Genomic DNA, 26,579 nt, shown 5'->3' with positions numbered 1-26,579 from the left:
GATGTTGAACAACTTGTTGCTGTTGCGTCGTTGGTAATTGGAACAGTTCGGCCACGCTGTCTTCCACTCCAGCCGCCATTATTTATCCGGAGATATTGCCCCGCTGGAATGGTAATAATCCTACCGATAATTCTATCGTCGGTCGAACGACCGATGTCGCATTTTTTATTCCGGGATTATTGACATTCGTTGCACACGAAATGTTGCATTCTAAATATTAAAGTAAAACAATAGAGGGAATAAAAATTGATGCAAAGATGCGTAGGAAATCTTCAAATACCTTTCTTAGAACATATTTTTCGCACGGTTTTCTTGGGGGGACATATGAAAAAGAGTCGGGTGTGTTGTTAATCGATAGTCACACCTCCACTCGAGGACTCTAAACCATTTCTCTCTCCTGAGGGTGAGAGCGTGAAGAGAAGAGGTGGGAGGATGATCGGGTTATGATGAAGGAGAGAGAGAGAGAGAGAGAGAGAGGAGGGGAGAGGGGAGAGAGAAGATTTGAAGAAGCGAGGAGAGGAGAGAGGACGAGCACTCTCGGGCTCCGCGTTCTCCAGGGCGTTTGATAAGTGCCGACCGTAACAGCTCCTCACGTACGATCTAAGTCGGGTCAAACCGGACTGACAACCGTTCTGCCTGTGAACGGAAGACGCCCTGGCATAGCCAATGAATTCGTCTGCGACCGAATGGTAATGTTACTGCGTGCGGTCCTTATGCCGATGACGAGGCTCCGGCACAAGCTAGAGCTGTATACATACGCCGTACACCCATTGTACCCAGCGGTCCCGTGTACGCCTATATGCGACCGTTTGCAATTTATTGTCTGGCCTCCAATTTGCCAAGTGAGTGGCCGTGGGCGCTACCGCCGCTTCCGACGGATATTCGGCGTCGAAAATTGCCAATTGTCTCAATGGAACTCGATTCGTATTGTGCACCAACATAGACACGCGCTCGCCCCGAATCCCCGCCCGCACACGCCTCTATGTGTGCGCGCCGAAGTCCTTCGAAGGGCGACACATTCGTCGTGCATACTCGTCCGAGTACCGGCCACTTCTTTCACGATAAACAATCCGTCCTTCCCTACAGGTCAGCCTCCACCATCTCTTCATCGAACGGCTGTACCACCTTCTTCAACTTCCCTCCGTGTCCTTTTGCGATCACAGCTTTCATTCGATATAAGACGCCGATGTTTCGTCCGCAATAAGAAACTTGATACCCCTCTTCCTCTTTTGAAGTTGTCCGCTCGACACCGCTTAGTGTCAGAAATTTATAGTCTGCCGGACAACTTTATGGGATCCGCTCGACACACCCAAGAACAATTTCAAGCCAGATACCGTCATCCGCAATACCTCGAAAGCCGTCCCGAGCCATCGTCTTATATCGAAAGAAAACTGTAGCAGATAGCCGCATAGCAGATTTTATGCATTTATGGAAAAAATGGGTAGGTGTGATACTAAGCGGTACCAAGAGCGGACATATAACCGAGTCAATTTCATCGAAATTTAACCGGCGCAGTGGTCCCAATCGATGAATTAGGAGGAAAAAAGTTCAAAATTAAAGGTAACAAAAAACGCGCATCAGTGAATTTTTTATGACTATACATCCTACAGAGATGCAAAGTTCATTAACAATGAAACAAATGACGAACGCAAATATCGCGTCTCAACGCATAATTGTTTTACGTTACTCGATCGCTTGTCGCGAAATAGTGTATATGAAAACGTGTGTTCTGATTACCTGGCATTAAAAGTACTTTTATATTCATAATAATATGAATTCCACAGTTGAAGGTAAATATAAAACTACAAATTTATTTGAATTTAGTGACTCATATTATTATTTCTACTTCGGGATATCTTCATATTCATAGTCTTCGTTTCCTCTGTAAGCTATTCCACGTTTTGTGGAGTGCAGAACCCAAGTTACTAAATGTTACTAAATGAAACTATTTTTAAGCAAGAGTAACACTCCTGTACTTGATATAAATTGAATAGCTTTTGCCTTTAGTTGCCATTTTGTGAGAAATCATTTTTTTTTTTTTTTGTAGACAGAGTGCGTGCTATAACTCGGCGGAACATGGTTATTCACCTGAAGGAATTACCAGGCTGCCCGCCGGGCACGGGATGCCCGCTCGGGTACGGGTTGCCCGTTCGGGGACAGATGACTATTTTTCAATTTGATGCAAGTAAGAATCTATTTAACTAATCCTTATTTGTTGCCAATCGACACTTTTTTGTATTATGCTCACGGAAGTTCCTCACATCTTTATATTCCGAACTCCCTATGCTTCCTCAGACAGATCTCCAATGGGCAAAAGATAGTGTTTGATTATTTCGTGCCCATGCAACAAAACATTATGGACGGATGCAGGCATAATGTACCATGGATTTAATTTAACAAAAAGTTCAGCTGTTTCATAGGCATACGTTTTAAATTTGTCGGCATTGATAATAAAACCAGGTAATCAGAACAATATCTGGATTCGTCATTTGTTTCATTGTTAATGAAGCTAATGCCAGAGGTCACTTTACGTCTCTGTGGGGTGTATAGTACATGAACGATTCACTGATACGTGTTCTTTCTTTTGTTACCTTTAATTTTGAACTTTTTTTCTTATTGGGGCCACTGTGCGGCGGATGATTGTATGCGATAACCTTGGTACTGAAGCGTCATTCGTATCGTGTACAGACGTTAGGATAGCGAGCAAAGAAGACCTCAACGCAAGGTCTAGGTTAGTTCAATGAACATTAAATCCGCTATAGCTGGCCTCTCGAAAGAAGATACCCAAGATACAGCGATAATAGCAGTCCTCCCTACTCCAACCACTTCGTACGTCCACCGCGTGGTCATCGTGTGCAGGGATGGCAACTGTAGCGACAGTTGGTAAAACAGGAACCTGCAGCAACCTGTAGCGGAGCGGAGTATAAACCGGGCAAAAATGATTGAGGAAAAAAGGACTCAGGTATCCGAGTGCCAGCATTCCACCGGTGAAATCGCGTCCCGTTCCCACAGGAATCGCGGCGCAGGTTCTCTCGCACCCGAATCGTCCGTGGTACACGCGTAATGATACTTCCTCCGCAAATAAGAAGACCATCATCGTCCCCTGTAACTCAGCTTGAACGGCCGTCCGGCATCCGAACTCGAAATTAGCTAGTCATCGGTCAGATTAATGAAGAGGCCTGTCCCGGTCCGATGGGAATATTTCACCTAGCGCGTTGCTCGCCGCAACGATGACACTGTTTCTCCTCGGGAGACCTTCGCGAAGAAGAAAAGGAAAACGTGAAAGGACGATAGAAGGAGTGAGAAAGAAAGTGAGAGAGGGAGAGAGAGAGAGAGAGAGAGAGAGGTTGTGCTCTTTTTGGCGTTCCACGAAAGTCGTGTATCATTCAAAGAAACCCGAGAGCCTCCGAGTCGCGGAGGCGAGCCCCGCGTCCCGAGGATTAAGCTTGCACTTTGTTGCTGCAAACAGAATATAATTCCTCGGCCCGATACGCGGGGAAATCTCTCTCTCTCTCTCTCTCTCTCTCTCTTTTCTTTCTCTCCTTCTTTCTCTGGTTGTCCGTAGCCCCGCTCGTTAATCTGTTGATGCTTAATTTAAAGACTCCTCGCGCGTCCGTTCCGAGGTGTGCTTAAATCAGACCCTGCAACTAAGGGATGCCACGGGCAACGGGGTGACATTTCAGCAATCCAGAAGAGCCAAATTATCGCAGTTTTCATGCACTCTCCTGGGGAAATGGAAAGCTCGAAAATACAGGCTGTTCCATTTAAGTTTGATGCCCACTTGTACAGTGTTTACTCGTTCTATGTCCAAAACAAGGGTCTAGCCACGGACATATATCGGGCAGGAGGTACTATTCTTTGATCCACGCGACCTTACACTCCTCGGCGACCGAGTGAGTTTATTCAGCAATTCTGTTGTGTATCTTTTCGATCCAAAATGGCGGCGCTACCATTCTCGGAACCTAAGAAAAGAATTTGTTTCTAATCTACGTTAAAATACCTAGAGAACTGTGTATCTGGGGCATTTGCAAATTTCCGCCGAAAGCGACGGAACGAATAGAGGGGAAGGGGAGGGGGGCTGTTTGAAATGTACAGTGAATTCGCACGATGCAATTTTGCCATAAAATCGAAAACAGTCTCGTTATTTCGCTTACGCTCGTTCCACTGGACCGTGGTGCGGCGTGGCAGGACGATAATTCGAAATAAAACGAATCCGTGGCCGGGCCTGATAACCGCAAAAAGAGGCGAACGCGGGCACACACGAAAAGAACCGAGCCGCCTGTCGGCTAGTACCGAGGAACGAGGGAAAAACAAACGAGACGAGTCCATGGGCATGGGCCGCTAACGGGTGAAAAGGCTTCCATTCTGGTGGACGAGCCGAGAGTGGAGAGAAGAAAGAGAGAACGAGAGAGAGAGAGAGAGAGAGAGAGAGAGAGAAGAGAAGAGAAGAGAAGAGATTTCGCAGGAGCGAAGGATCGAGAGAGGATCTGGCGCGGCGCGGCGCGGCGCAATTTCGCATGCGATCATTATCCCTTCGCTGGTTTCCAGGCCTATTCGGAATGCCATTGACAGTTCCCCGGCCGGGTTTCTCGCTGGGGAGCATTATCGTCAGATTAACCGTTTCATAAGCAGGGTGGCCGAGCAAAATAGAGAGAGACAGAGAGAGAGAGAGAGAGAGGGAGAGAGAGAGAGAGAAAGAGCAAAAGAGAGGCAGAACGAGAGCCCGGTCCAAGACAATCCGCACACCAACATCGCCGGTTCTTCTTGTTCTGCCGGCTTCGCCTCTCTCGGACCAACAGTCCCGAGTACAAAGACCCACCAGACGGGAATACTCGTTTCTTTCTGTTGCCTTTCATCCTCCTCGGCACTTCCTTCCCACCGTCTGCTACCTCGTCCCCCGCTACCGGCCCCTTCGATCCTCCAGTGGCCAGCATCATCTTGATAGAGCGTGCTTTAAATTAACCGTTTCTCGCGATAATATTCGCTGTTTCGGAGGAGGGACGCGCACCGTTTCACAGATATCGAACAGCGCAAAACTCCTCTTCTCGGCCAACGTCTGCCGATTGCAACAGTCGCACACCCGCCTCCCGTTTTACACCAGATTCGAACGTTCCTGAATCTTTCTCAAACTGATGATCTCACCCCTGCACAGTGGTCTAAAACGCGAAATTTAGTGACATTTTTCCAAATAATCACCTGTCTTATATTGACTTATGTCGAATGCTTATTGCTTTCTAAATATCTATCAACCTCGAAAATGAAAAAATGAATAACATTTAATAAATACTATTACAGTAATAAACGGTTAACGTTGGAAGTTTTGAAGATACCCTTTTCTCATGGAAAAAATTGCTATTCTTCTTTGAGATGCTCTGACGATCCTTTTTAATATATTCCTTCCAATTTTTTTCAATGAAAGGTTTATCTTTAAGCTGTAAATTACCATTGTCAATTAAAAATGACTATTCATAATGTATTAAACATGTTATGCCAAATGCAATGTAGAAAATTTTCAGAATTTTTAAGACTTCGCAAGGAATATCTTCTCTGTATCATACAAGATCATAGAATTTTACAAAATGGAGTATTTTCAGCATACTTTCTTCTACACAATCATGTAAGAATTATTTCCCATCTCGTCCCATATCACAAGTTATTATCGTTTAAAGTCGCCCGCGTTCGTACGCCTATGCGCATAGGTTCTCGGATACCTCAGTATACTTTGTCCATTAGTTCAGTATATCTTCTAAGACAGAAGAGATTATGGAATTTTACAATATGGAATATGTTCGGCACACTTTCTTCTATATAATCGTGCAAGAATTATTTCCAATCTCGTCCAATGTTACGCGTTATTATTGTTTAAAGTCATCCGCGTCCGTGCGGCTATGCGTATAGGTTCTCGGGTTCTTGGTCGAGACTCTTTGACGACTAAAAAACACTAGGCAGTAAAGCAAATTTTATTTAAATAGCGATTTTTCAAAAATTTAGAGGAATAATATATTTACTAAGCTGAATGTGTTTGTAAAAGTTGTTAAATTTGTAAATATATTTAAAAAATAGTAAAAAAAGTTATTAAATAAACAAAAAGTGCACCATTGAAAAAGATCACTTGTTAATATTCTACACCCCAACTATCACTTCGATATCTGTAATACTTTAGAAGTTATACCAAAATGTTACTAAATTTCGCGTTTTAGACCACTATGCCCTGCCTGATGCATTTTATTGTATTTATCAAGGACCGAAAATAATAACTCCAAAATTTTCGACAAGAGACGCGAACCGTTTCAGAGTTACGGAACAACGTCGCTAGAGGTCGATAAGTACGGAAACAGCGAGAGAAATAAAAAATGTTTAATTTGAATTTCATTTATTGTAACTAAGAAATATTTAATTGACACTTAGCTTCCAGGTCCCCAAAGGAGAAAAAATTGGAGAATTTTGTAAAATTAATATTTTTAAATTTTTTCTGATATGGGGTTTCCGGTTTATAAGGGTTTTCCAGCCCTTCAGAGATTAAGAAACGGCACGCACAGTATTAAATTTTGATTTAAATAAAGAATCGAAGAGGAGCTTTATGGCAATTCCTCTCGCCTTCGGATAAGAAAAATGATGTAAGGATGTTGTCACGTTAATGGTTGCAGCGACGAAAGGCTTCGAATAGCCCGTTTGGTGGTTGACGCAAGCTGAGCAACGTCTTCTTTTTTTTTTTTTCTCGAGCGGCATAAAAATCGGTGGACGTGATTCATAAAATTCCAACTGTTTTCATTCTTAACTTTATGCTCTCTCGCTTTCGGTAGGTCAGGCGCCATGTGACAAGAAGCTCTGGCATCAATGGAGCCCCATGAACTTGCGGTTTATCGGCGTGTTTCGTGAATCCTTGACTCCCGGCCCGCGGGTTTCTTCTTTTCTTTTCCTTTTTATGTAAATATACAGGGATTTTGTCAGCCGGTTCTCACGCTCCGACAAATGTCGTAGGCATCGTGGAATGAATTTCTGCGGATGCTCGCCCCGCCCCCCACCCAGATATTTTGACTATGGTTTCACTCTTTTTGCAGTGCATACCGAGTTGCCATCAGTAAACCATCAGTCAGACCATTTTTTTTATAGAAAATATCGAAATATAGTTAGTATTATTGTTTCCTCCAAAATAAACTTTTAAAATAATATAAAATGCCATTTGTTCAGCATTGAACCATAAAATCATTTTACTAAATTAACATATAAAAAATTATTTAGGTTTACATAGATATTTGAAATATAAAAGATTATTTAATTTTATATAAATACTTCAAATATAAAAGAATATTTAGGTTTGCATAAATCCTTCAAATATAAAAGATTATTTAGGTTTGCATAAATCCTTCAAATATAAAAGATTATTTAGGTTTACATAAATATTTCAAATATAAAAAATTATTTAGGTATGCATGATTACTTGACACACAAGAGATTATTTAACCCGAAGCACTCGAGTGGTGACTCTGAAGCACCACTAGAAATTGTTGTGGCATTATTTCAAAGAAATTACAAGAAACATTACAAAATATTTGTTACATTACAAACTTTGTATTTAATAGGTTACTAAACATTTAAATATTATACGTAGAAATCGGATCAGTTTCGTATGAACAAAATGAAAATATTGTAAGACGAAAGAAATATTTAGTTTTAGAATGAAAATAGCGCCGAGTGTAAAGGATTAACCCTTTGCACTCGAATGGTGACTGTAAGGCACCACTAAAAATTGCAGTACCATTATTCAAAATATTTTTCACATCATTACATTTGCTTGTATTTGATAAATTACTAAACACTTCAAGTGTTGTACGAGTAAATTGCACCATTTTCGCATGTATGTATAACATGAAAAAAAAAAAATATATAGAAATATTTTAGGTCGGAAGAAATGTTTCGTTTTGGAGTTAAAACCGCTTCGAGTGCAAAGGGTTAAAATTACATAAATATTTCAAATATAAGATATTATTTGAGGTTTGCATAAATACTTCGCATACAAAAGATTATTTATGATTACAGCACGTACTTTTAACAGCAGATTCCCAAAGATGTATCTTCCAATAAATAACGACACTTCGAACAGAGCGATTAGGAACTACGCGATAAAGCGAGATGATCGATCTACGGTGCCGGCAGCGTGTTTTACGGGCCCCGTAGGATAGAGTTCGATCGTCGATCTATAAATCGAGGCATATGCTTCGGCACGAGAAGGCTGAAACGTGAGAGTTCTACGCCAGTACACGTAGCACGCCGGTTTTGGCATGGCAGGCGTCTACATCCTGTGATATTTTTACGAGGACCTTCCGAGAATCGAGACACTGGGGCGGGGGGGGGGGGTGAACAGCTGAGACCGAATGATAAGACAGTCGCCCGGACTATCCCACTTATCGGCTGCCCTCTCTCGCCAAAACGATTCTGTTGGACGTGTCCCTGACCTTCCGCTCACATCCGTCCATCTGCAACGTGTTTGCAGGAAACTCGATGGCCTGCGGAATTAAACTGGACAGATGCGACAACGGAGTGTGCGAAACGAATTCCGAGGCTTCCTTTATCGCCCTCGTGCCACGGCGGTGAACGAAAGCGAAACTGAAATGAGATAAACGGTTCAGACAAACTTACAAAACACACTAAACTCTTGTTTCACACGGTAAACACGTCCTTCAAAATACTGTGACAATAAACCGTGCAAGAATTAAAGAAAACATTTTCTCGATCTTTCAGTTTTATTTCTGCTTAGAAATAGAAATATTGAAGCCACTCTGCATTAAGATATAGCCAGTTAATAAAGGGAACTTAGAAAAAACCGTACAAAAAAGATATTCGGAAACTTCAGAAATAGCTATAACAAATAATTGTTATAGCTATTGTTATTGTTATTGTTTACAACATATTAGAGAAAATTTTTTATGCGGTGGAGAGGGACCCCATAAAAAAGTCTCACTTAGAAAATGAGAAAGTGCTTTCCAAATAAAATAAATAATTAAATTACACATGCAAACGTTTTTAAAAAGTTTCATTTCTCATTTTAAACATGGAGAAATTTTCAAAGTGCACATATTTCAATACTACTCGTCGTAGTACAAAACGCGCATCTTCTTGTGATGAGAACATTGCAAGGTTGTTATAATGCCAACACCGTTGGCATTCATATACCGCATAAAAGAAAATCGCACAAAATAAAATTCGCATAGAAAAGGACCGCACAAAAACAGATTTGACTGTACTTTTCATCTTAAAAATCAATTTTCTAGTCGTCCAAAGTATTCACAATTCCAACAGCGAGTTTAACACAATTGCTACATATTTATAAATAAGACAAGGACCACATTCATAAATATAAATGCACTTTGTTTACATCTGCTTTAACAGTCCCATCAAAATATTTACATACACTGAGTTGGAACTATAATTTCATGTCACCATTAGAATTGTAAACCCTCTGGATGACTAGAAAATTAATTTATACGGTACAAATTTACAAATTTGTAAAGTTCAACTTTGTATTTGAATTTTGTAAAATGCAAAATTCCCTTTATTAACTGGCTATTTTAATTTACAGTGGATCCACTATTTATATTGCTAAGCAAAAATAAAAATGGAAGTTCTCGATGCAGTTGGCATTTTAAACAAACAATTGAAAGTTCTCTGTAAAAGTAGGTACGCGTGGGCAATAAATACAGTAACGTCGCGAGCGTAATGCCATTACAAATTGTAAAAATCATCGGACAACTTACGATCGTGTAGATCGAAGTGTGAGCGCACACGCACACACGCACACGCGCGCACACGAACGGAATACGACGAGGTGGTCTCCCTGTTCGTGATAAGATGGCATTTCCAGAGTACGTGTGCATTACAAAGAACGTTTTGTGATGCCACCGGGTAACCTCAAGTCACGCAGCATATCGACACGAACAGCATAATTACAGAGCGTTTTTCGGACGACCATTATGCCCGGCAGAGCGTTCTTATTAGCTCGTACGCAAGTACCTGCGAGCTTCATCGCGTTTCTTCTTCCGAAAGATCTTCGGATACGCAACCAGGACTCGTAGAACGTGAAATATTTGTTTGCCAAACGCCCGTTCGAAACCAGAGATTGTTTCAATAGTGATTCACGTCACAATTTTAAGGTTAGCTTAGTTTCTCGCGGAAGAAACGTTGAAAAAATCGGTTCTTATTTTTTTTTTAACTATCACGCACCAATTTGTAAAATCCGAAAAAATTCGCGAAGAATAATTATAACAATATATCGGTACTGTAAAAATATAGATATTATATCTCTAGAACTCTCATACGAAATCTACATTTTTTCGATTTTTTCAAATTTTTGATTTTTCACAAGCAGGATTTTCAATTTAAAAACCTGACACGAATTGCAGAGTATGTATTTGTGTGCTTGACGTGTCTCAGATTTTTCTCAGAATTTCTAAACATCATTATCTAGGGAAAATAGGTCAAAAACTGATTTTTCCAAGTAAGTCTAAGAATCGTTATTTATTTAATTGTGCCAAAAGGCAACAAGTTATAAGTAATTATGATTTTACTCTTACTGGTACATTTACCATATGTGTGAAATTTTAAAACGACCAATTTTAATTAATGGTGGTACTGCGTGCACTTGCGGTAGCTGTAAAACTTCGAAAAACATGGAAACGCGTGTACAACTGAATATTTTCGCCCTCGTGGTTCGTTGGTCGTTGCGAACGAGGAACGGGTAAGAAACAAGGCCCACTAATTAAAGAACATTTGGCGCATGCCTTTCGTGCATTAATGACGCGGGGCATATGCAGCTCGTGCCGCATAGAAGGAGCACCTTATGTTCAAGACGGTTGCTTTCAAGATAGGGACCTTTGAGATCACTCAGTGGAAAGCTGTCACTCTGGTGATTCCTGATGCCCGACAAGAGTCGTTATTCGTTATCAAGCTGTCGTGAACAGGCCGCCATATCTATAGTTCCCTGGAAAAATTCACGACCGGAAACTCCGCGAAACTGCGTCAAACAAGAGCAAATACAAAGATCGCAATTTCTAAAAAATATAAAAATATATAATCAAAGATATAAAAAAATATAAAAAAGGTTATCGTCTTTTTAAAAGTGTTCGAATATTAATGGAGGTCACTGTAAGTCTGCTTACACTGTCACTGTCAAGCATCGGACATACAGTTTTCTTTCGATACAAGACGATGGTTTCGGACGGCCTTCGTCGTATTTCGGACGACGGCACCTATACGGCTCGACTTTGTTCTCGAGTGGGCTGATAATAAAGATGCATAGAATATGACATAACCTCTCGTTGTGGCGCTAAACGGTGCGGAACCTCGAGAGAAGAAGACGTGTAGCGATTTTCTTATTTCGGAAGGAACATCGTCGCCTTATATCTATTATTTCAACTTATATCTATTATGTCATATATATTATGTCAACAACACGGATCTTGCTAGCGTCGTGTATTGTCCAGGAGACGTACTCCGAGCCGTGTTATGTTTACACTCCTCAGTGTCCGAAGCCTCTCGAGCATCTAAAATATCTCGCTTGTTTTTTATGATTAATGAAAATTTCAAAGGAAAACATTAGTTGGTTCACGTGAAGGTCATAATATTACAGGTCATTGGATTCGTCTTGACCTCGGCTATCATATAGCGATAATAAAAATATATCATTCTATTTAAAAAACCTTCGATGACCTTGAAATCTCAAAAAATATAACCTTGAACAAATTTTTTTGCCCATCATAATATTCGCCCCTCTGAACCAACTAATGTTTTCCCTGACATTTTCGCCTATAATAAAAAACGAGCGAGATATTATAGATGCTCGAGTTAGGTGAAATACCCTGTATAGAGAAATCACTGTAATCTCAGCCTACAGTGTTTACTCAATGTATGTCCAGTACATGGGCTAGCCGCGGACATATATCGTCCAGGAGATACTATTCTTTGATCCTCGCGTCCTTCACTCCTGGGCGACCGAGGTTTCTCGAGCTTCTTGGTCCCTCATGCGGCAGTGGGGGTAGTTCTGGGATTTTTATCGGCTAGGTATTTCGGACATATGTAGAGCAAACCCTGTATTTCGTGACATGAAAGTTTTTGAATTAACTCCACCTATTTTGCAGAAACGGCTCGGTACGTGCTCGGTGGTGGACTTTCCCCCACCCGGTGGGCCGATCCGGCAATAACGTAATAACAAGGCGTAAGGGAGGAAAAGTAGCGTCGCACCGGCTGCAATTTACCCGGCGGGACGTTACAATGGGGAACGAGTGGCTGCTTCACGTTCAACAATTCGGCTTTTCTTCCAGGGAACAGCCGTCTTGAACATAAGGCGGCGGTCACTCGTTTCCTAGGCCCCGGGCCTATTCAACACGGGGTGCACGAGAGTGTATCGCGGGCTGCAAGGCGATGCGACAGCATAAGGCGCACGTGCTGCACGCGTGCCAACCCCCGGCCACATGACTTCTAATTGAATTATCGTAATCACCGGACGAACATTTTTTCGGGCCATTGTCTTGCCTCGGAGACCATGGGGACGACGGGAACGGTTATTAGCGTAACAGTGGCCGCCGATCAATTTTCTTCGCACCCCGTCATCGTACCACGTTCTTCTTCTGACCAGCTAGGGGTGAGTTTAATGGCGAATTAATGACAGGATTTTTAAATTAGTCACAGATTCGGTCCCGGAAGGAAGGAGCGACTCTCTTCGGCAGATGTTACGATTTTTATGGGGATCTTTCAGGCTTTATGAATTTTTATAGGCATTGGGGGTGCGGGTAGTTTAACGAATGATTCGATTTTTAGAGATTTCTTAGCTGTTTCGTGTGGTAATGTAATTGTTGTTGGGGTTTGTAAGAATTTTTTATGTTAATGTGTAATTAGTGGGCCAGGGGTGGCATTAACCCCTTATACTACGATTTATTTTATGACAGAAATCAGGTGTGCTTGAAAACAGTAAAAATATTGGAAGAATTTAAAAATACTGTTATATTATTGAAAATTAATTTTTATTTCGCTCCAGTTTGTTGCAATTCGGGTGGAAAATTTTTATTTTGTATAAAAGTCCGCTGTCTACTGACCAGAACTTCTATGTCGTCTATCGTTTCTTAAAAAAATTTTAATTCATTATGTGCCAGTGTGAAGCAACGCCATCTCCACGCGAAAAAAGAAGGAAATTACTGTCCGAAAAACCAATAAACTGCACCAAAACCGTTTTTCTCGTAAATGCGCAAAATCCGCAGTCCGCTGATACTGATTACGATGCGGAATCTAAAGATAGTTTGAACGGTGGACGTTGATAATCAACTCCACTGACACGAGGCTCGTTTCATCGTTCGATAAGCGTCAGAGGCCGGTTTCTCGCGTTCGCGGATCCAACGTGAAGAGAAAGAGACGACGAAAGTCGATCGGACGTTGATCCGAGGAAGAGGGCGAGAGAACGCGTGCCGGCACACCTGCGTTTCAGGGGGTAGCGCTTAGGGTACTTGGACACCTGGCGATCGACTATCGCCTAACGTAATACTATTTCGGTGGCGCAAGAAGTGAGCCGGGGGTGAAGGAGAAGAAGCGAAATGAAAAGGAAACGGTAGGGTATCCCCGCGAACCGTTTCTCGGAGGGGTGCTAGGGGCCAATGGGGGCCAAAGGGGGGCCCAAACAGGGGCCAAAGCACCGTCCGACGACGACCTCGATACGTTGAAAATTGCTGCCATAGGTGGTGACTGCACCGGTGCAGAGGACCGCGGCACCTGGCCGTTCACGAACAATAATAAACGTAAGGTACTCCGAATTGGTCGTGGCTCGCCGCGCCGCAACGGAATTCGCGATGCAAATACGCGAGGTCCCAAATGGAAACGAATTTTGATACCGCCTTTCTCTGACCTGCTCTCGAGAACAACTTTCACGATTAAAAATTAGCTAATTCTATTTTGTCAAAAATAAAATTTTCTTTCGGCCCCTCTTCGAGAAGGAAGCTTCGGCAAGAATCTATTTTTCAAGTGTGGCCTGTCTGATCCTTTCGATTCCTACCTTTAAAAATTAATAAATGCAATTTTATCAAGAATAAAATTTCCTTTGGGCCCGTCTTGGTGGGGGAAGCTTCACCAAGAATTGCAAATCTAGTATATTTCTCAGGGGTGGTTGCCCATGCTTATCCTGCAGGACCTTTTCAATTCCTCCCTTTAAAAATTAGTAAATGCAATGTTATGAAAAATAAAATTTCCTTTGGGTCCGTCGTGGTGGGGGAAGCTCCGGCAAAAATTGCAAATCTAATTTATTTCTCACGGGTGGTTGCCCATGCTTATCCTGCAGGACCTTTTCAATTCCTCCCTTTAAAAATTAGTAAATGCAATGTTATCAAAAATAAAATTTCCTTTGGGCCCGTCTTGGTGGGGGAAGCTCCGGCAAAAATTGCAAATCTAATTTATTTCTCACGGGTGGTTGTCCATGCTTATCCTGCAGGACCTTTTCAATTCCTCCCTTTAAAAATTAGTAAATGCAATGTTATCAAAAATAAAATTTCCTTTGGGCCCGTCTTGGTGGGGGAAGCTCCGGCAAAAATTGCAAATCTAATTTATTTCTCAGGGGGTGGTTGTCCATGCTTACCCTGCTGGACCCTTTGAATGCCTTCGCTTAAAAACGAAGAAACGCGATTTGATCAAGAATAAAATTCCCTTTGGGCCGGTTTTATACGCGAAAGTTTCAGCTTCGGTAATACAAATCAGTACCGTTTAAAAGAAAGATAATTCTCGTGATCAGATGGGTTATCGTTCCTTCGCGAAAAGGAAAGGAACGAGAGCCGAAAGTCGTCGAGAAGGTCCTCGGCAATAAATCTGCGTTCGGGCGTATCGCGTTTCCTTCGCGAATCGTTCCTCGGTCCTCGAGCGTGTTCCTCGAGGGCCCCGTTGATCCTTTATCGATCGAAAGTCAGTCGTGCGACGGTAGCCGGGGCCACGACAAAGGCCTAAGGTAACAACAAAAGTCTAGCGTCTAGGCCCGTGCCGTGAAACACAAAGAGCCGAAGGCAGCTGCGGGATTTTTATTCGAGATCGTCTCTGTCAAGGAGCCAAGAAAGTATTTTTCGAGTTCGAAGACCTGCAGGCGACTGCAGGACACAAGGAAGAGGGGGAGTGAAATCAAAAGGCAAAGGCACGAGACCATTGTCCCCGCGAATTCGGCCGGCATTCAGGGGGTTGGAAATTTGCGGCTGGCGGACCGCTGTGAGGGGCCAACAACGACCGTTGCAAACCGAGCCCAATGATATTTCCCAACGCGATCGATAGTTCCGACTCATTTTTGCGCTCTGTCCGGTCGACTAAATAATTTTTTTCCCCGTTTTTATTAAGCTTTGTAAACCTCAATTGAGGTACAGCTAATTTACCCGAAGCTAAAGACAAACATGGAACATGACTAATAATGGGAGAGAAAAGTCCATTTTTTGTTGATAAAAAAGAATACAAATATAAAAATCATGTGATATCTCATTTCTTAAAAAAGAATGAACTTACACCACTTTCAAAATAAACGATCCATATAATAATAATAATGATATTAAGTAATTACAGAAAGAAACATTTCTTCCGACCTGGAATATTTCCCTTCTATTATTTTTTCATGCTATACATACGAAAATGGTGCAATTTTCTCGTACTGAAATGTTTAGTAATTTATTAAATACGTACAAATTTAATAATGTAAGAAATATATTGAATAATAATACAGCCATTTTTATTGGCGCCTTACAGTCGCCATTCGAGTGCTAAGGGTTAAAATAATAATAATATGTAATATTGAGTCATTGCAAAAGTCATAGATAATTCTAACTAGATAATTCTGTGTGTTTATAACTTTGAAAATTTTGTTTGGAAATGTGGCTGGTCAAAAATAGAATATAATTTTTGGAAGTTTTTGCAATTGTTAACGTAACAAATTCGAATGGAAGTGATTCCATTTTAGCTTGAATAGATTAGCAGTTAAGTTCGTCGTTTGACAAATCGTAATCTGAAAGCAAGAACTGGTTTAAGCCTCATTTAACTCTAATATTCCTTTTTAATAGTTTCCTTTCTTTTAGCTGAAGGCAACCATGCGAGTAATAGTCTGTGTGGTTCCACTTATGCTCATTAAAGCTTGCGTAACGCTTCAGCCACAGAGAGCCATTAAACTTGACGATCGATTAGCTCTTATTCAAATCTCTAATACCTTGCAAGTGTAAAACGACCTTAATAACCATTTCATTGAACTTTAAGAGTTTGCATAACTAGCTGTAAATGCGCCTCTCCCAGACCAGTTGCTAAGGTGTCTGTCTCCGCATGCCATTTCTACTTGGAAGCTAAAATGAATAATAACAAAATAGTATCTTCAGTTTCTGAAAAGTTTTTGCAAATGTAGAATATAAATTATAAATATAAAAAAAAATAACAATCTGAAGAATCTAAAAATCTAAATCTATGAAATTAATGATTGAATCAAATTTTTATGTCTGTATTTTTATGTTTATTTTTCTTTTTCACACTTTTACAGACAAATCTTTTCACTAAATTACAAAAATGTGAAATTGCATGAAAATGTGCGGGTTGTTTATTCCTCATCGTTGCATTTGCGTTTAATTATTAATAATTTGTATTTTTGAGTTGTTATTTCACATAAAATATTTGTGAATATTATGGTACGTAACACGATAACGTCTAATGTTGCAATAACCGTCATCTTACATGGCAATATCTAGTATCGTAAGCATGGGGTAACTTATGGATGTCAGAACACAAGGTTCCAGGAAGCACTAATAGTAAATATGCCAGGAACTACTAATTCCGAAACTTGGTTATCTTATTATTCTCACAGAGCAACTTTATCTTAATTTATTACGAAGCCACTGATAACATCCAACTGTAGAAAACCTACCAAGTCCAATAGCATAAAGATTAGGCCTCTTGATCTTACATGGCTGATAAGAATTTCTCTATAGTTTCCAAAGCTGTTCCCTTTTTACACTTTAAACACCGTTAAAACTGCCGTTCAATCGCACTTTATTTATAATCTAAATCCCCTTCGTTGAGTTAAACAAATTTAAAAAATTTTAGAATTTAAAACCTCCAACAAATAGTACCTATTTATTAACATCAATGGAAATTATTCAAAATCATCTGCGATTATAACTAGTTACATACAATATATTCAGTAAATGAATTAGACTAAGACACGAGCTGCAAATATGTGAAATTAATTACTAAATTGAATTAGTACAAATGTTGTTTAGAAAATTATTAGAACATCATGAATGCACGTTGGCTAAAGCTGCAGATACACTACAAAATCGAAGAAAAATGTCAACCACAGACAAATCGTTTAACATTTTACAACACGTTGAACATTTCTTCCATAATTAATTTTGTCAACGCTGCTAAAGTGGGGAAAAATTTCTTTCGTTTACTAAACATTCTTAGAGATAAATTCGATCAACTTATTCTCGTGTTTGAAATACGTCGATCCCTCGTCAAAATAAAATAAAATTATTATTAATTTCCTTTAACATAGACTGTGTCATCTGTTGGAAAAATTCCATAAGTGCTCAAGGACCCCCAGCCTGCTGATTACTATAATATTCGTCGAGTAACGTGCACGCACGCAAGACAGGGAGGAGAGACGTAAGGGAGGGAATCCTCGCGGTATACGTTACCCGGTGCAACCCCCTAGCAGCCCTCCGGGTCGGCGAAAAAGAAAAAACATAATTTCAAACAAGCTGAAACCGACGGCGACAGGCCGAAAGACGTTACACGTTGCACAAGGGTGATTCCTTAGCATGACAATGAGACATCTGCTTGGCACGAGCCCTCGCGAAGGGTGCAAGTCGCCAGCCAGCCCTGACCAGCCACCCTTAACGAAATCGGTCCTTGCCTCGATAATCTTCGACGACGTAATGGAGCAAAGGAAACGCTAGGGTGTACCCATCCTCGACGGTGCCAAACACCTGGCTGATCCTAAAGTTCATCCATCTTGCGATTAGAGTCACCAAGATGGCGCTCGGGATGAACACATTGCAGCCATTTCTCTGATCGAACGAAATGTAGCTGCGGGCGAGTTGGTATTGCAAACTGGATTAAACATGAGCTGGATAAAATAATTATTAGTTTTATCGTTGCATTATTGTCAATTTATTAACAGGATTAAGAAACAATATGTTATTGTTTAATTCCTCTTTGCCGTGACTGACGTAGAACATTTTTATTTTGTTACTATGCTTATTTTGCTATTTTTGATAAATCACTAGACAATTATAGCACAATTTTGCAAATAAATAATTCAGAACGAAATTTTCTAAGATTTCTTTTATATGAAATACGAAGTTATTGTGGTGGTGATTCGTGGAGAAATAAAATTGTAAAGTGAATGTATCTGGCGTAGAAAGTCGGCATCTAGAACATAAGAAGCCACGTCTAGGAAACTTAGGATACATTAAATTCAAAGTTATTCGAAGTTCTGAATTCCTTACAGTAAGGAACTTAAACCGAGGAATTTAAAACAAGTTTCGTCGAATAAGAAACCTGACTAGGAAACTGAGAACGAGTTCCCCCGGATAACGCATCTGGAATAAGAAATCTGGAGTGCGACATTTAAAGCTTCCACGTCTCCGATCGAACCGTCCGAATTAAATAATTATTTACTGCCTAACTGAGCTAATACATTATTGAATTCTATAACGTGGAAAATATGAAAGAATTTATGATGGTATGCATTCACGTGTGTTTCTAATTTGTGATTTTGCACGAATAATTAAGGGCAAATTGTACTTAATTAGTAGAAAATAAAAATGGTCCTATCAATTTGGTAATGTTGTGTATATTCATTTGAAATTGGGAATTCGATGTTGTTTTTAATTGGCATATCGAATGCAATATAAAAATAGTAGATTTGGGAGATGATTCGCATTATACACATAATATGAAGGAAATTATGAAAAGTATATGCGCATCCTTTAGGCAAGCGAATGTAGCTCATTAGAATGATTAAAAAGGCGGTGTCTCGCCGTTTGCATGTGAACATCCTATATTCGCAGAAATTAAATGACTGACCTCTCTTTGAAGGCAGCTATGCATTCAACAGAGAGTGAACGTTACGCTTATCTTCATCGTTTATTATAACTGCTTATAAGAAACATTGTCTGCTGCCACTAGCACGCTCGAAGGAGACTTGGTACACTTTTATCCCGCCGAGAATACAAAAATTATCATAAGAGATACGAATATCACATTATTATAAATATAATCACACCTACTGGCTTACAAAATTGAATTGCAACATTATTTGATGGTTCTTGTCTACTCGAGACAAAATTTTTATAAAATGGTTTACAAGACTCGATATAAAAAAAATTTGTTTCATTCAATATTGTCACAAGTACACAACGGATTGTACGCATTAATGGCAATAATGAGCAGACGTAATTTGAAATAGTAAAAACATTAGAAGAATTTAAAAACACATATTATTTTCAACCTAATATACGAAGAAAGGCAATAAACTTCCATTTCACTCCATTTTGTTGCAATTCAGGTAAACAATTAGTATTTTGATTAAAGATACCTAGTTATGAAGATGCAAAACTATGAAACGAAAATGTTTCAGATTTCTGCAAAATTCCATATTTCGTTGCTTTTTAGAAAATTTTACTATTCTATACGATAAAAGCAATTTTAAATTCTACAAAAATGATTTATTTTGTCACTGTTTTACTATTTCACACGTGCAAGGATCATTACGACCACAGAAAGAACTGCTAAAATACTTCACTGCTCAAACTTCTCAGGCAAATATCTTCCTCAAATTTGCTCAGCGCGCTCTCGACGGTTTCCGTTAATTAAACACGGAACATGCTAGGCAGATCGTGAACATATTCTCCTAGTAATTGGTCTAACGATCCGCGATCCCCATGATTACTAAATAACCGGGGCTTGATCATCGGCGGTCGAAACGATGCGAAACAGATAGGAGCAAGAAAGCACGAAAGAGAAGAAGAGAGATAAAGAAAGCGATCGACCATCCGTCCGTCTCGCGAATAATAACCAGACCGTTCCGCCGGTCTTGTATCGTTGCAAATGAAGGTGAAGTTCCACGCGGTGCTTGAACAATTAATCAAATTCACGCCATATGGCTACCCCTGAGCAACGGAGCCTCGTTTTTGCGGCTCGTTCTCGCGCGAGACGAGCGCTCATTGTTCGACCCGGTGCGCGTACTCGTACCCCGATAATGATCGTCCTTGCGAAAGTGAAATCCGAACGACCTGTTAACGCTGGCACGGCTGGAAAATCGTGGAAAAACATTCTGCATACCAATCGCCATGCTCGAATATACCGTCTATCATATTCTGGCGAATAAATTGCGCGGTTTTGCATTTGCAGTTAACGCTAGGTTTGCGGGACGCGGCGCAATGACGAATTCATATTTAACACTTGAAGTATAAAAGGCGCGGTTAAACTTCCACTCAGGGGACCAAAAATTTTCTACTTTTCTGAATGTAATATTGTACAATTCGACGAGGAGATGGTAGAACTTGAAGTCCCAGTGCGCGGAATCCTAGTTTCAGTACGCAGAGTTCACTGGTTCGAAAGTTATGAGTGTTTAACACGTTGACTGCCATGTCACCCTTATGCGGGTGACGGAATTATTTGTCCAGGTTTTAAAATGAATTTTTACGCTGATATATTCATTGTAACAAATTCGACTAGGATCTGTAAAATAGAAGAAAGTTGGAGGACTACTCGATATCATACATTTAATTTTTTTCAATTCTTATTTCATTAAATAACTTACTTTGATTTTATGGAATTTTTGTGGTTTCTAGTTTGGCAATCAAAGTGTTAAAGTTGGCCGATGTCAAGCATTTTTGACAGGTGGATCTCTCTGCTCATTGGACGATGCCTGAGCGCATGCCAATATGGCGGCGCCCTTTGCTCGCTGGAACGCGCTGGAACTTTGCTCGCGTATGACTTTTAAACCAGTGAACTCCACTCACTAAAATTTCAATTCCGCGCATCAATATTTCGAGTTCCATCGTTTTCTGGTGAAATTGTGTAATATTACATTCAGAAAAGTTGAAAATTTTTGGTCCCATGAGCGGAAGTTCAGCCAAAGGCGGTCGTTCGTGCCCGGGCGATTCCAAACGACTTGTACAATTCGCGCGTTTTGCTTCATTCATTTGCAATGTAGTATTTGTGAACAAATTATCTGTCAAAATAATTGTAGTAATCTCGATTTAGGAATTTTTCCAGATTTTTCAGTGGTTCTCAAACTGAGAACCGCAAGTACGCTACAAGGGTGAGCGAAATTTTGAATTGTTTATATTTAAAAAGCAAAATATAATAATAATAATATGGGTGCCCTTAATAATTTCACTGTGCCGCCAGACAAAGAAGTTTGAGAACCACTGAGTGTTAAATATGAATGAGATTGTATCTTGTGAAAATTTCAATAATCTTTTTAGGTGAATAAAATGCAACAGCGGGCTAGATCTTTTTAGAGAATGATTGATGATGAATAATTTTGATTGTAACAGTACGGTAAACAAAAACCGCAAGACTGCTTGCTTAAATCTCAAAAACCTTTCACTCAGCCCAGAAAAATAATTATAGGAGCCTCTCCATTCTTGTTTTTAGCAAGCATATTCGATTTTGAGCATTCCAAGATTTTCGCAAATCTCCATAGTGCAACGACACCGGCCTAAAACCAGATCAACGAACGCAGGCAGCCAGACGACTGCAACAATAGATAAATACAATATAGTGGTGTGTAACGCAATTAGTGTGATTCGGTGGTCGGCGGAAAATATCGCGATTTATGCTCTCGGGCTCGTTCAATTAAAATTCAACGAGAGCTCTTTTTTATGGCCGCGCGATGCGTACGTGCGATCTGCGGATCTGCTTGTAAAGGATTCAAGCGTGAACATCTTAATTGGTACGTACGGAATAACTTTCTGATTACACGCGGATCATGAAAAATTCATACCGCGCCGAAAAGACTCACGACGCCGGAATTATAGCTTCGCCGTGTAATGGCCGCGCTAACCCTTTTCCTTTTTTCTTCCCGACGAATTTTCGCGACACTTTCAACAAAAAACGTTTGTGTTACACTGTGCCCATTATTCAAACCGTGCGTCCCGTCGCGCCGATCCTCGTTATCGTCGTTTAAGCTATGTTTAAACTTTTTTCAAAATAATCATCCACGTAGCAGACGTGTTGGAGAATAAAACGATCGCGATTGGAAATTGCGTTCGGCAGGAAGGTGTGCGATTTATGCACCCATGTATGCAACTGTGTGCACACCTCCGTCGATCAAAAAAGAATATTCGGTATCGTTCATTTTTAAGTTTCGGTCCCGATAGGGTTATCTGACCACGAACCGAAATGGAGAACCGTACCTAAACAATTTTATTGACTTAAAAACAATTTATAAATTTTAGAATCGTTTAATACACTCTTTTAAATGACACGGTCTCAAAAAAAGAGATACCTATGTATATACAGTGGATCCAAAAAGTCTCGAGAAATGCTTAAACAGTGATCATTTCGTTAGTGCAATAACGAATCACTGAAAACGTTGAAAAATTTTTTTCGTGTATGAATCTCCCGTAGATTTGAAGATTGAAGTCTCCCCTTTAAAACGACACAAAATAGCCTTGACTAATTGTTCTAACTTCTCAAAAAATTCTTCAGTGAAATCTCAGTAAGAGTAGAACAGAAATGTTGTTGATGGTTGTTACTGACACGAATCGAGGGGAATACAGTTACCCCCTCTCTGCTGGTACCGGATTAGTCACGTGACATTATGGCGCATGCGCGACAAGGACGGAACGCGTCACGTGACCGGGTTGTGACGGAAGGGGAAGGTAGAGTGGGGGGAACAGCGTGGCGTAAGGGGAAGGTAGAGTGGGGAGATAAGTCTCGCGACTCCGGTTACCATAAGCGTTCTCATTTTAGAAATGAGTGAACACTATAAATGTGTAAAGACCCTGTATGATCCAGTTTTCGTGGAATGTTGAGTGGTGTTGAGTAGCGTTGAGAGGAATGCGTTTCGCGGATCGTTCCCCGACAACAGAGAATGAAACACTCGTTAATGAGATAAGCTAAGGACAGACTAATCATTAGCGCAGGATAGTCGGGCCACCCTGTTTCGTTCTGGTCATTCACTCGATCAACCTCCGATCGACGATTTATTATATTCAGAGGCGGGTGCAGACGCGGTTCGATAATTTAATCTCTCGCCGCTTAACGAGCTGCGATAAACCGTCGTGAATCGATCCGTTTTTCTTTTTTGTTTAGTCAGACCCCGTGGAACGTATTATCGAACGGAAGTATTATTTTCATATCGCCCGTGCCGATTTCCATCGGAACCGTTCACGTTCGTTGCGTTGTGCAATCGATTTCCGAAATTCGTGAGGAATACCATGAAGAAACTTAAAATTAAGCAATTTTTCATCAAGTGAACCTGTGCGTTTCATGCACTTCTGCACACTCAACTGTCCGGATAATTTAGACAATAAACAACTGCCCTCGATTAGGGTCCCATACGGTTCCCAATCTCTCGAAATCTGACGCAGATTAAATAATCACCTGTTTAATTGTTACGCTTAGACAGCAATGTGGAGCAACCTGTTTGTGTAACAATTTATCCCATTTTTATTAGAAATTTTGTATAAACATATCGCTCTCTACGTTAAAGAATTTTTGGTCATTGATTTAGTTTATATTAATAAAAAGAACGCAATCCTTAATTTTTTTTTTTAAATCTTAATCTGGGAAGAATCAATCAATTGTATTCAACATTAATTCTCAGAATGTTGCATTTCAACGACACTTGAAATTTTTTCTTAACGAGACTTCAACTTAAAACGTTGCATGAACAATCCGTGAAAAAAATTTTAATTCGATCTTTTAAAAGTACAACGATCATCTCGTCATTACCAGTTTCATTTTTTAATCCTACCTTTTCTTAACCTGTCCAACAAAAAAATTGAACGAACACAGTATAAAAAATTGCAGAATGGATCTGAGCCGATTTCTTGAAAGTGCAATTACAATCTGATCGTTACACTTCGTAATTGCACGCTTTTTTAAAAAAAAACATCGGATTTGTTCGTCGGGAAACGAAATGAACAAAATGTTCGAACAGCGTGTAATGAATCTAAGTCGATCGTACAGAAACGCGACGAGATAATGATCTGCTCGGAGGGAGTTTCACTTTTTAATTGCACTTGTTTTCTACTCTAACGAAGGGCGTATTAATACGTGACCAGGCAGCTGCGATGCGTTAAGAATTTAAATGCCCGGACGGCGAACGTTATGCAACATGGCGCACGCGTGCGTAGGAAGAACCACTTCCGTGATTTTCATTTCCAGCCAGCGTCGCTGCAGACGATCGCAGAAAAAAGAAAAAAAAATAAAAGAACGTGGCGTCGTTCGCGGCATTGGATTCCCGTGATTCTGATACACCTGAGGATACCCGTCGGGGAATGTGCATTTCGTTACACATTCCGCTCTCCTATTTCGCTTTCCGCGAACTCCCGTTTGCTGATCCGTCCAGAAACTCGCCATCTTGTTCGTAACACGCAGTTTTCGCGGACCTTTAAACTCGATATGCTGTCCACGTTTTCAGTCGATTTACGCCAGATTTTACGACACCAGCGAGACAATTAGACTGCAGACTTCGCGAATTTAATTACTTAAAAACGTCGACGAAAGAAACAGCTATAGTGGGCTTAAAAAATGCATTTGATTTTTGCATAACATATTTGAAAAATCAGAGAAAGTACACGTTAACAACCGTAACAGGACACAACTACCACGATAATATAAATTTGAAGATTTCGCAATTTTTTAAAAATCGATTTTGCGATCAAAAATTCCGAAAAAAATTCACAGTCGTGTGTGCCGTCCGGTAGAATGTTCATGAATTTTTTCGTAACTTTTTGTTGACCGGAACGGGAGAAATAGGGCATAATTCATTAAACAGACCTAACCCTGTCACTACCCCTGCGGTAGGGGTAGCGACTTGAAACGTGCGATGGAGGGTTTTCTGTGAGGGCACTATCCAATGGTATGAAGAAATATCAATTTGGTGTGCACACACATCGTTATGTAAATTTTTAGAAATGGCTTTCTAGAAACACTGGAAACAATTCATTTCGTAGGTGGAAAATTTTCTTATGGTAACAGGGGGTAAAAGGGGATCGATAAACGTAACTGGTACTTGTTAATGTGAACGTTTTGTAGCGTGCACAAAGTTGCAAACGTTTCGCGAGTACGAGGATCGTCGAATTAGCAACTGCGCCGTTTATTCTGGAGAAAATCGGGAAGGTGGTAATACCGGGGAAGAGACCGATAATCGTTTTAGTCGTTGCTTTTCACCCTCCATTGAATTCCATATTGAGGTAACAAGCCACTGCGCCGACCTCTAACCATCCGGAGGGATTTACTGCCGATGAGCGGTTACGGATCCAGCCATCCGAGCGCTCTCCTCTCTTCTTTCTTCTCCTTCCGACTATAATCACGTCAGACGGTGTCTATTTCGCATTACTATTGGCGCCGCACCACAAACAACAAGCTCTCAGCTCTGCCAGTTAATTGCGTTTCTCGCTCCGTCTTAACGTGTCCACTCTAATTTCGAGATTATTAAATTACCTCCCCAAAAAGTCAGTCCCAAAAAATATCTCAAGAAGATACGTCTTCGCATAATTTTAATATTCTACAAATTTTATGAAAAAGTATTCTTTAATTCTTCCGGAGATTTTGCTGTTTTGCATTACAGCTGCTCCATTTTGTGAGAAGTTATATACAGTGATTTCTCTATATATGTCGCCAAGGCTTCGACGATAAACGTCACGGAATTATCCCCACTACCGTGAGTACAAAAAATTGGTTCAAGGTTATGTTTTTGAGATTTCACAGAAGTTTTTTTTAAATGGAATGATATATTTTTATTATCGCTATATGATGGCTATATGATAACTAATGTTTTCCTCTGAAATTTTCTTCTATTATAAAAAACAAGCGAGATATTTTAGATGGTCGACTTAGGTAAAACACCCTGTATATCGAGAATTCGCTGTACTGACGTCCTCCCTTAATTTTAATATTCTAAAAATTTTATGAAAAAGTATTCTTTAATTCTTCCGATGATTTTGCTGTTTTTTTGTAAAAATACTGTATTATAGTACAATAACGGTAGCTCTTAACCTGGGGGTGCGAGAGAAGTTTCTAAATTTTCGATGGAAAATTTATGGTCCAATAAATAAATTATCTTGCAACAGATATAATTTTCTAACTAAAGGAATAGAAACACATTTTTCAAGAGGGTGCCGTCCACTGAAAGTCCGTTTAGGAAAACAAAAATGACCTTGAAATCTCTGAAATATCCCCACTTCTGACGTCACATCCATCACGCGACGCATCGCCAGAAACCATTCAATTTTTCGTAAAATGTTTTTCTATCTCCTGGGCGATCCTGTATAAACGAGTGAAAAGTTATTGCAATAATTTTCAACGTATCAAGCCAGGACACAACGTCGCGAAGGATTAAGGTTGTG

This window comes from Halictus rubicundus, chromosome 5, assembly GCF_050948215.1.
Source record: "Halictus rubicundus isolate RS-2024b chromosome 5, iyHalRubi1_principal, whole genome shotgun sequence".
In the NCBI taxonomy this organism is placed as follows: Eukaryota; Metazoa; Arthropoda; class Insecta; order Hymenoptera; family Halictidae; genus Halictus; species Halictus rubicundus.
The sequence above is the reverse complement of the archived record's forward strand: the minus strand, read 5'-3'. Positions refer to the sequence as shown.